The 13,053-nt window shown below is 33.5% G+C and overlaps 1 long non-coding RNA gene across 1 annotated transcript; it reads right to left on the bottom strand.

Annotated features, from left to right (window-relative positions):
• LOC120355489 lies at positions 1-9,190 on the bottom strand. The gene is made up of 3 exons (XR_005573533.1): positions 8,816-9,190; positions 7,538-7,677; positions 1-73 (listed from the first exon to the last, which is right to left on the bottom strand). It is a non-coding gene; the product is annotated as an uncharacterized LOC120355489 (long non-coding RNA).
• Between the last annotated feature and the right edge of the window lie 3,863 nt (positions 9,191-13,053).

Below are 13,053 nucleotides of genomic sequence, written 5' to 3'. Positions count from 1 at the left end.
CGTCCACACTGCGTGCCCAATCAAGGCCAGCGGTAGCCAGCGACATATCCATGATAGAAATTGAAAATATCAACTGGAATGAATACGATAAAAATCAATAACAAAATATCACAAAGCTGATTAATAGTAGCAATTAGGCCTATAGCAAGTCAATCACTCAGAAAAAACAGCAAATGAGACAACAAAGCAGGAAACAGAATGCATTAGTAGAGAAGTGTGGATGAGTGGTTTGCCAGCACTGGCCTTGGTTGGCCTTCGTTGGGCTGGCCTCCGCTCGTAAAAAATCGGAGCGATAGCCAACGAAGGCCAGCGCTGGCAAACCAGCCATCCACACATTGGCCGACGCTGGCCCACGTTGGGCCAATATGTAGGTGCGGCATAATAATATAACATTGAATCAATCAATCAATCATCAACAGATAATCATGTTGGCACCTGCTTCCAGGAGTAGCATTGGACAGACAGACTGAGCTGGAATACCAATAATCCACTATATTGTCTCCACCTGGACATCAGAAATAAATAGATGAGAACAAAATATGAAATTAAAACATAATAAAAAATAGAAACGAATACAAATTAAAATAGAATATGAAACAAAAATAAATACGAGGAATAATAATAGAGTAAGAAAAAAATATTTGAAAACAAGAAAGAGGATTAATTGACTATTAATTTTAAAAATTTACTTGCGAAAGCTGAACTAACTACACTCACTAGAGTTTTGTAATGTCTGATAAAATAATGTCCCTTGAAGTTTTAATATTTTTTTATAGTCAACTTTTAACCACGAATTAAATAGTAAACAAAATGGAAGAGTGGAAAAGCGTTATTATATTGAGGGACTTTTTGCATGTTTAGGGTGTGTGCACACAGAGAGAGGTCAGCGGTCTGAGCGGTCTTAGGAGGTTTATATCCATATCCTCTCAAGAACGCTGCAACTTGAAACATCAGGCGTTCTTGGTGAAATGAAATAAAATGAAGATATACTTCAGGAGGCAGACTTACGACTTTTTAGCACTTTCCTTTACTACTCAACCTCGATTTACTTTTGTGCACACACCCTAAATAATGAATCAATATTTTCGTTCCTGTAACATAAATTAAGAGCATTACAAGTTTTCAATAGGAAGCAATACTTTTCATGCAGTAATTAATCTATATTTTATAAGAACTATGAGTCGAAACAAGGTTATCAATATTATATGTGCAGGTTTAGTGAATTTAAAATAATTACAGCAGAATTAAAATAATTACAGCAGAATTTCGAGGTACTAGGTCAAAGCTTAGAGTTGAACTTTGGGTTTGTTCATTTACAATGGGTAGTTCCATTGTCAGTCATCATATCAGCAGTGATCATGCTATTTCGCCATTGCTTGCTACAATTTGATTAGTACAAATTTAGTTGATTCGGAACTAGCTGACTGAATCCATGAAGATTTTCTGCCTGTTCTGAAATTTTGGGCATAGCCTATCGCTTACTTTTTGTTTCACATGTCAAAAAGTTCAAAGACTGTCAGGAAACATAATATGCTGGCAATGAAGCCAAATACAGCATAGTAAAAAGGATGCAATAGAGTTATGTATAAACACATTCACACTTTACACTGCTCTGCTTTTGACACTTTCACTCCACAACACTACACAACTTGAAAGTTTTTGTCCGCTTCAATTTGCGCAGCATAAGTGTGTTGTCAAGTAGGAGAACGACCTCTTCATTTTCATGCCGTTGTATCCTGTCTGCATGCTTGCGTGCGAAGCGCCCAATTTCTGATAAGACAAACTCCACCTCCAGATCTATGTGAATCACATCGTTTCGGATGAAGCTTGTAGTATCAACGATGTTCCTCAAAACTTTGTTCTGGAACCGTTGAGTAACATTCACATTGCTCTTGCTGGCACAGCCCCACAGCTGTATTTCATACATCCATATGGGTGTCAGGGTCTGCTTGTGTTTGAATGAGATGACGATATCCTTTACTAGCCAGAGTTAGGTCTTGTTCGCCTCTGTACCACACCCATCATTCAAATTTAGTTTGATCATTGATGTAAGGTTATGTCAAGTAGCTTTTCTACAAGACAAACCGTCTGAAATAGAATTATTGTATCTTGTATCAATAGCACAAAATCTCAAAAGATTTTTACTAGTAGTTCTGTGAGCAGTAGACCTCACGCAGTATTTTCATCCACAAGTACCTGATTGAAACTATAGACCTTATGGAGATACAGCAATAGACTGGCTTCTCCACACATCTGTGTAATCACTTGTCAGCTGATTTATGATCAATAATTCTATAGTCTGATTTTTACTCTAATACCTATTGGCGTATGAAGGAGGCTCCATTTTTCTTTTATATTATCCTTGAAATGCAAAATTACCAAAAACCTTGCATATACGTCGACGCGCAATTGAAAAAGGAACATACCTGTCAAATTTCATGAAAATCTATTACCGCGTTTCGCCGTAAATGCGCAACATTTAAACATTAAGAGAAATGCCAAACCGTCGACTTGAATCTTAGACCTCACTTCGCTCAGTCAATAATTATTTTTATCGTCTATCGTTGCTGAAATTGATGCTCTAATGAGACTTAGGCTTGTGCATGGATAGAATATAATATAATATGATGCATGAGAAAGATAATGATGAGAGATGGATGAACTTTAGTTTCAGGAATATTCTGAACGACTGTGGAGTGAATTTCAAGAATATAAATTGGAGTTAATTTGACTGACCATGAGTGGTCACCCTTTCAATAGGAGTACCAAGTGCAAGTCGCACATAAAATATTTGAAAATCTGATTTGATCTGATCTGATCATAATAGCTTGAGCACGCCATGCTATACACATCTACAAAATATATTTTGAACAGGTTTCTTCCACATTTTTAATTGACTTTTAATCGAGGAAACATTGGAGATGTAATAACTATGGATTAGTATAGAAATGAAGCATAGAAGATGCAAGTAATAGCTTACAATTACTTTCCATTTTCTACAATGATAGGTTCAAGATGCTAATAGTTGAGAATTGCTCTATGCAAGATGGTATAAGACCATTTTAATTTCAATTATCAACATTTTTATGAGTGTATCTTAATTTTGAATATCTCAAGTTACCAAAGTACTGAAGGAATAATTTCAGTAGATAATTTAAATGCCATAACTGCATATTTTCATGAAATTTGAAAGAATATTCATATAAGAATAGATTTAAATATGAGATTGCATCTAATTGAGTATGGAATGATACCCTTCTTGGATCAAGCAATTCTCTTATACAATAATAAGTTAATAAAAAGCATCTTTTACATAAGAAGGAAAATCATTAGACAATAACTCTGTCCTTACAAAATTAACAATCAACAGAGCATTGAACAGTTGTAACATGAATTGAGTAATCTATAGGTTAAGCATAGAATATGCATGTAACTCAGTTTCTTTTCATTATCTTTTCTATATTAAAAACACAATTTTTACATTCATTTAGTATTTTTCTCATCATTTTCATTCTTTAGTATTTTTTTTATTTTTTTTTCATTTGTAGTTTTTTCTAGTAAATCTTTTTTTTATTTTTTTTTCATTTGTAGTTTTTTCTAGTAAATCTTTTTCATCTTTTTTTTATTTCATTCTATTTTTTTATTTTTTAGTAATTTTTCATTTTATTTTTTTATTTGTAATTTTTTCCAGTAAATCTTTTCTTCTAAATCTTTCTTTTATTTTTCCATTGGATTTGACAATAGCTTGAAGATGCTATGTAGTTGAATTGCTCCATGCAAAAGGGGCATTAGACCATTTTTTCCAATTATCAACATTCTGTGATTTCTATGTGTAAACTTTAAATTTTGAATAGCTCAAGTGACCAAAAAGCACTGAAGGAATAATTTCAGTAGATAATTTATATGCCATAATTGCATATTTATATGAAATTTAGAAGAACATTATTATCAAAATAGTGTTTAAAAATAAGATTGCAACTATTAGATGGTCTGATACACTTCTTGCATGAAACAATTCAATCATCTAATACAATAATAAGTTAATAAGAAGCATCTCTTACAAGTAAAATTGGTAGGTAAATCAATACAAAATGACTACCTTTACAAGATTAACAATCAAAAGTCTAATAGAGAAGCATGAAAGATGCATGTCACCCAGTGACTGTTTCTATAATTTATCTATTAAATACAAAAAGTAAGCATTGAAGATGTATGTGAATGTAACACATTTACATTTTTAATTCTTTTACAAGTAAAAATTAAATTCAATAGTGGCAACTTTGAAGATGTGTATAGCATAGCAAGCTCAGGTTTAACTGAACTAGATAGAGATGTCTATTTTCTGTTGATAGAAAAATACATACAACTGGCAAACAGATTCCAAAGAGAGAAAACTCTAGGATTGCAAAAATGAGAGGGATCAAGTGCTTTATAAGAGCTGCTGCAAGCATTCGGTACTGCTTTTGGATGGGTGACCGCTTCAAAAATGTTTTCATTCAAGTATTCCTTGCGAATATTGTGATTATATTATCCACCAAATATCGTGAATATTATTAATCCACCAACAACTCGGTGATTTGTAAACTATCAAAAATGTAGGCTCATTCATCTCTCAACATCCCTAAGATTGACCACACACTAGCCTAAGGACCAAGACACACAAGGCGTATCTCAGAAGAGTCGGCACGGCACGACAGAAGAGGAAGCTCTCCGATTGGCTGATTCTTGATACCTCAAATCAATTAGCCAATCGGAGAGCTTCCTGTCCTGTCAAGCCATGCCGACTCGTCTGAAAAACGCCTCATGTGTCTCGGCCCTAAAGGTGGCATGTGGATTTCGGCAGTTACTTCTATAATATAGCTTTCTATATTTATATTCGAGCCATGCCGACTCGTCTGAAAAACGCCTAATGTGTCTCGGCCCTAAAGGTGGCATGTGGATCTCGGCAGTAAGTTCTATAATACAGCGTGATTCAAAAAGAATACCACAACTTTGAAAATCTGTATTTAATCAAGGAAACATAATAGCAACTTGGGTTATAAATCAAAATTAAGAGTATTAAAATAAATTTTCCTCACTAGAAAACAAGTTCACAAATGTTCAATGTGACCCCCTCCAGACACTCAAGTGATATCAATACGATACTCTAACTCGTTGCACACCCACAGTAGCATATCGGGCGTAACAGTTTGTATAGCTGCTGTTATTTCTTGTTTGAGCTCCTCAATGTTAGCTGGTAGAGGAGGTCGATACACTTCATCTTTAACGTACCCCCATAGAAAAAATCGCAGGGGTGAGGTGAGGGCTTATTGGAGGCCAGTGATGAAGTGCTCTGTCTCGAGCTGCTTGGCGGCGATCCATTACTTCGGATAGTTTTCATTCAAATAGGCACGGACAGATGAGTGAGTGTCAATGGAGTAGTGCTCCATCCTGCTGGAATATGCAACTAAAAAAACTTTAGAGCTTCCTCGAATCGATGACGGATAGTGCTCCACTCTCCGTTTATTCTTTGCAGAGACCAATTTTCAAAGTTGTGGTATTCTTTTTGAATCACGGTGTATAGCTTTCTATATTTATATTCTATAGCTATTTTATATATTCAATCTTTTCAATACTACAGCTTTTTAGTATAAATACTAATGAGCAATTTTTTCTATCCTAACATACTACTTGATAAATGAAACCGCGAATTTCTCATTAGAAGCTCTTACTGTTTTTGTTGAATTAATAAGTACACCTATTGACTGCACTAAAAGTTAGATTTCACGCAATCACTGCTCTGCTCTTTCACTGGACACTACTTGAACAAGCACTACACTAGTTCCAACGGTTTCCTCCTTTTGGATTCCTAGCAGCTGGATCGCCCCTCTTGCCTCTCCGCACCCTCTAGACATCAGGTCAACAGGCAGGTCCCCACGAAAATCGCTGTTCCTGGCATACTAAGGAAAATCCACATTGTTCCTCAGCACCTTGTTTTGGAATCGTTGTATGACATTAATGTTGCTGTCTTTGGTACACCCCCAAATTTGTAAACCATACATCCATACTGGCTTCAATATCTGAGTACTTTGTTTCGGATTGGAAAGTTGGAGTATCTTCCGCTCAGCCAATAAAGCTTCTTTTCAAGATCTCTCTTCTCGGCATGAGCCTTCAGCGAAGCTTCACGTACAAGGTCATACCCAGATACTTTGCATCGTTAGCAACTTGGTTGTACCATATGCCATTTTTTGAAAACTTGGAGCTATTTTTAAAATTCAACTATTTTTTGACAATTTAACACTGTTAGGAACTCACTAAAACACAATATTTTCTTAGAGAAGATTGCATACGGTATTTTGTTTTATTACAGTGCTGTATTTGGCTTCATTGCCAGCGTATCATGTTCCCTGGCAGTCTTCTTACTTTTAGACAAGTAAGACAAAAAGTAAGCGATAGACTATGCCCAAGATTCTAGAATAGGCAAGAGATCTGCATGGATACAGTCAATTACTTCCGAAACAAACAGTCAACAAGTTCAGAATCAACTGAATTCGTACTAATAAAATTGTAGAAAGCATGAGCGGCTCATGCCTGTTTGGACAGAGTATAAATAGAATTATATTTATACTATTGCAGTCTCAGAGAATCAGAATGATATAAATTATTGTGTCACATAAAGCTCAATTGTACGGTATTATTCTATAGAATAGGTGCCACCTTGTTCCTTCAAATTTCACTTATTTTTGAAAAATCATAACTCAGTACTCATCAGAGATAGAGAGTTCCGAATGATCTCATTTTATTCAGAACTTCATAATCTAGAAAAAAGGCGAGAACAAATTTTTCTGTCCGATAACGAGATTTGGCAGAAATAGCTGAAAACTGGAAAATGAGCCGAAAATACGAGGTTTTTGGGCCACCCTACTGTATCTAGCACAAGGAAATTTTTCATCTAAAAATTGGTCCTGGACATCTCTTATGTACCCAAATAATATATTTAAAAAATCAGAACTACAATATAAATTGCATGCACCAATGTATATAGTGGCTGGACTATTAATAATTAAACCAAGTACAAAGTAGATTTATAAAAAAATTGGAGCTTCGACAACTTACAATAAATCAGGAAAAAGGGTATTCTCAATTCTATGTACACAACTTAAAATAACACCTAGTAGTCTCTGATAGTTGAAAAGAGCATGGAAAGACGAGTCTCTATGCTGTGTGACACTCTTAACAAACCTAAGCTATTCCTAACACCTAACAATAGTCAGTTGGCTGCTATTATTCTAATCTCATTTTTTGACATGAATAAATGAAGAATTACAAATGAATACTGAATTTACATGGATTATACAATTAACTACGTTTACTTTGAGATAGCCTATTTTATTTAAAATCGAATAATTTTTGATATGTGTAATGGCCATCAACCTCAAAGAGATTAATAATTATTTTAAAATTTACTTGAAATAATGATAAGTTTGCTATTGCATTGCAACACAATGTTAGATTTCCATTCATAATTCTAATGGGTGAAATATCTATCAATAATTACCTTGTAGTGAGATTGTGGTGTTGGCGTAGACAACATTTTTGGTGGGTTGGGCATATTAAATATGGTTGGAACAGAATTGGGTTTTAACTTTTTCCACCCATCTGCTCGCTGTGACTCTCATTGACTATCTTAAAATGTACCTGTATAAATGAGATTGAATTAAGTTAATGCACGTAAACCCTGAAAAATAAACTTTTTTGACAAAAATACAGTATATAGTTTTAAATTAATGATGTACTAAAAAATAATTGACAATCTGTAGATGCGGTGGCATTAATACACAAGTAGCCTACCATGGGTACTAACGCAAACGCAGTTACAGTTTATCTTTTATCACAACGTTATTAACATTTAACCATTTACGTATTGATCAAGTTACCATTATAGTTATTTCCTACTTACTAACAATCGACAAAATACAGTATAGTTTTAAAAATTGATGTAGAATAATAATTGATAATCTGTAGCTGCGGTGGTAATAATATACACTAGTACCTGAATGGGCAATTCAATCAATAGAAAAAGTAAGTTGGTTTAAAAATAGAGAATTACAATGAGTGAATTACAGCCCAAACTCAAATAATCAGCATAATGATAAATGATCCTAGATTGGCGTATACTGTTGCTGTACAAGCCAATCCAGGATCATCTAGTACGGATCACTTTTACAGTTAGTTAGTTAATAAATAATAATGTTTCAGCATCAAGTGATTTGGAGATTTCACCCACCACAGTTGAAATTGACTAATTTACACTTTCTTTTAGTTATTGTACTTTCACCATTTTTGATAATTTACCAAGATAGTAATGTGCCTAAATGTGATTAAACTCATTAGGGTATTTATTAATATCAACTACAAAGTAATTTTACTATACTAAGAAAGACTTTTATTGGGTAAAAAATTAACTTACTGTACTGAAGCAAATTTTTTGGGCTATGAAGGGCTCATTGCAAACATTGACTGTTGAGAGCAAGTTGTTATTGCTAACATATAATAATCCATAACTTTATTGAAACCATAGTAGTGGAATCTATTTTTTGATTTCATATATGGTGAGATCATTTCTCTTATAATAAATTAAAATAAACTACCATAACAAGGCTTGGCTTGCTTCCCAAATTATAATCTACAAGTTACTCAGCATTTTTCAAGTTGAAAAGCTAGGTTATAATGGATCGATCTCTAATTCAGAATAGAGATTTTTAACATGTTCAACTTTCAATTTATAGTGTTAGAGAATAATATAAGTTGAAGTTATAAAATTTGTAAAACTAACCTCAGTCTGGAGGTTGGTTTTTACTTGGTAGTTGGTACGTCTAAAATGTTGTAGCCAAATTTTACTTCTTCTTGAACTACTAGACGGAAAACGAAACGTTCGAAAGCCTTGGGCATTATTATTACAACAATTAGGAGCAACCCCCATAATTGCTATTTAATTAAAATTACAGTAGCAAAACTATCAAATTCAATGTAAACGCGTATGAAAGATGGAATGGAATGGAGCAAAAATGGCGATGGCGACTGCCTTTTCGTACGTAAGCAGTTTTACCACTAGCCAGTAGCCAACACAAAATAGCAAATCGACGGTTGCGCTGATAAGCATAGTGTCTGGTCACAACACTTCTTGTAAAGTAGATTCTACATTGTAAAAGTTGACATACAATCAATGTTCTCGAAATAAGGCCCACATTTGCGAGTATTGTACAAAGAAGATACAGATATAATAATGTTATAACCCTTTTTACAATGTTCACTTTAATGTTTAGGGCTACCTGTATTTCAGGGCTATATGAAAATGATTATAAAGTTGAAACATGTTGTGAAAAACAAATATTTAAAAAAGGGTACTTTAATTTTCAATTTCTATAAATTTATCTTTCATTCCCAATAAAGTATTTTATGAGGGCTATTCCTATTCGATTTGTTAATTGAAGAATGCCTTTTTGTATTTTTAGCACATTACATAATACCCCTTTTTTGGAGAACCTTTTTATAAGAAAAACAATAAAAACTATTTATAGAATGTTCAATCCATTCAGGTTTTTCTTGAAATAAACTTCTATCTCCAATGAACAAAATAATATCTTTAAATAGTATTCTTTATTTCAGATTTTTTCAATATTCCTTCTAATAGCATTATTAATTGGTGCACTATAATCTCCAATCTTTGGAAAGGTGGTTGAAGCAGTCGTCCAGCCTTAACTTGAGAAATTCTTCAAGATAAATAACCCTTTCTCAAGTACGCCATTTTCTTTTCGCGAGGGAAATCAACTACAGTAATCCAGGCAATGAATGCTCAAAAAAGGGTATGAAGAGAAATGTTTGGAAGACAATTTTTGACACTGCAGTTCTGTTTATGGTAGTGAGGAGGTAAACATATTAAAAGTCCCCACCCCTACCCCATGTGCTAAGATATGAGCGTGGAAGCAAAACACTGAAAAATGCAACTTTTGAACCACCCTCATCCCTTAGCACATGAGTTAGGAATGATGACTTTTCATAATATGTTCTCCTCCTGACTAGTCTCAACAAAGGTTCTAAATAAACAATTTTGTTCAAAAAATTCCCTCCAAATTCCTTTATCAATTATTGGTCTATTGTTGCAAAAATGGAGATTTCACACTCAACACTAAAGCTGCTGCAAAAGATCTAGGGAAATTCGTAAAAGTGTAAAATCATACTTCAAATTGGAAAGAATTTAATGCTCTATAAGCTTATAATCAGCATGGATTTTTCCCATCGATTTTTAAAAAAATATAAGAGCAAAAATAGAAAAAAATTGATAGTAAACATTTTTTTTTTCAAAAATGTCACACCTGATTCAAGAGCGGATATCTCGAAAACTAGAGGAGATATGAAAGTTGTAGAATATGAATATTGTAGGAAATTATGTTATATGACAATATAATATTTGTTATATGACAGTCAAGCCCTTAGGATATATAATTTTTGAGTTTTATGCGAGGAACCAAGAAATGGTACCTTTAAACCACCCCACCCCCTTAGCACATTGGGTAGGGGTACAGACTTTTGATAAGTTTACCTCTTTACTACCCTAAACAGAACTGCAGGGTCAAAAATTGTCTTCCCAACTTTTCCCTCTATAACCTTCTATAACCTTTCCATAAAAGGGATCACTAAAGTGAAGCCTACTGGGACACATCAAGAAAATGTGAAAAAAAACAGCTGTCCTATTGTGATTGTATGATGCCTTGAATGCCGCAAATTAATTATTTATTTTCTAGTTCAAGTCACTTGGTTAAACTATTATTTTTGCTTATAATTTACAATTTCTTATTTTATTAGTATTTTTAGTAATTAGATTTTTATAGTATTTAGTATCGATAAAGTATAGTTTATTCTTTTTCTTATCGATTGTCAGAAGACTCCTCCATGCACACGGACTACTTATATCGTCCAAGCATAGAGTTATTCATTTACTTTTTACTTGTTTCTCATATTAATGTTACAATCTAATGTATCGCCTTTACTTTGTTTTTAATTACTTTGTAATGTATAAAGTTTTGAATAAATTGAATTTAATTTTATACTGTATCAACACAAAATGATACAGTACCACCACACACGATACAGTATCAACACAATGTGATACAGTATCATCTCAACATAATTCGTTATTGATTCAAAATGATAGGGAGAGAAAAAAATAAGGTGACCTTGTACTATTCCTCTCCCAAATTTAGATAAGGTTTTTATAGTCCGGAATAGGTCAAGTCTTGATACAGTATCATCTCAACTTGATACACAACGCCATAATTTGATACAAAACCATGGGACTTATGCTATCTTTTCTCTATAGTATTAGTGTGAGTGTGCCACACCAGATTTATCTATTATCATCAATATTGTTTTTAATTTTTCTACTCTTGATAATGTGTTTATATTGATTATTTTTGTGAATTTTTCAGTTGCCAAGGGCTCTGATTGAGCCAATCCTCTATTCAGCAACCAGATTAATAACAATAGAAAACATAAAAACAATTTATGATAATAGATAAATCTGGTATGGCACACTCACACTACTCTAATGAATTCCTCTATCCTATTGTTATTAATCTGGTTATATTGATTAATTTTCGTTTAGTTGCCAAGGTCTCTGATCGAGCCAATCCTTTATTCGGCACTCACCTTCTACATAGCTGGTCTGTTTGGAGGAGTAGTGGCTAGTGGCTTGCATCCAATTCTGTATACCAGTCATATCATGTGCTATCACCGCCACAGCTTATGGTCAGTTCAAATTCAATTTTCAAATAATTCCATCAAATCTATCTATAAATATTATAAAGGGGAAAATCGGCTTATACTAGTACGGGATAGGAAATTCACGAATGACGACGCATCATCACGTCTGAACTACTCAACTGATTAACTTGAAATTTTGCATTATAGATTCTTAATTTTTCAAGGATGGTTATAGTCCTATTTCAAATTCTTCAAGTGTTCAAGTTTTCAGTTTATAAATGTTTCAGTTATACCCTTGCGGAGCACTGGTTACCTGCTATTTTGGAAAGAAACAATTGATAGGTCACAGTTCGTATGACTTCAAGACCCTGCTGCACAAAAGCCTGTTGAATTTGAATTGTGATTTAATATCATGAGAACCAATAAGAGGAGACTTCTTTATGGTAAAGCCTTCTCTGATTGGTTCTCGTGGCATTTAATCGTAATAGGTTAAAAATGTAGTAGTCTTTTGTGCAACCGGGCCCAATCTTTTAAGCTGGATTCCAATTGATTTTCTACCTAAAGGTTTATAATTAAATACGAGTAGGGGAAACCTTTCTGCAGACATTCTTTTTATATGTCCCTTTTATTGAATCCGGTATTCTGTAACTTTTATTCAAATAGTATATTCCCAGCTCTGATCGGATAAATTCATTTCTAAAATGTTCTCTCCGATCGCAGCCCTTAATTCTACAGCGGAATCGCATCTTTGCAGCTTTGAATCAAATCCAAATGCTATTTATTCAAATTCACAATCACAAGTATTAAGATAACAAAAACATAGCTCAATAAGATGAAAAATAATGAATAAAAAATGAAATAAATATCGTTGTTTTATCAGGGAAAAAATTATGAACTAGGAATAAAGAATACCACCCTTCCGTAGAGTAGGACAGGAGAAGCCATTATTCAATAGAATTACTTCATAGATTTTTTTTAGTTTTTCCTGTGAAATGATGTATTTGTTACGTTTGCAGGCTGCCTGATTTCGGTCACATTTGAATCGGTTGCCACTGGGTCATTGGCGTCAGTACCAATAAATTGAGCAGATTTTCTGTGGAATCTACATGTCGTTGAGGTTAGTAATCTATCAATTTGTTTATTTATTTTCTCATTCATAGGCAATAGATAGAATACATGTAAAAATACATGCATTCACCCAAAACTGTTTTTAATCTCAATTTAAAATAAACAGTCCAGAGGTTATGAAGAGTTCACGATTTTCTGAATTATGTTTCATCAATTTTGTGTGAGTTATTTTTCGCAATTTTA

This window comes from Nilaparvata lugens, unplaced genomic scaffold (assembly GCF_014356525.2).
Source record: "Nilaparvata lugens isolate BPH unplaced genomic scaffold, ASM1435652v1 scaffold2176, whole genome shotgun sequence".
Lineage (NCBI taxonomy): Eukaryota > Metazoa > Arthropoda > Insecta > Hemiptera > Delphacidae > Nilaparvata > Nilaparvata lugens.
Note: the sequence above shows the minus strand (reverse complement) of the source record. Positions and strands in the feature narration are given on the sequence as shown.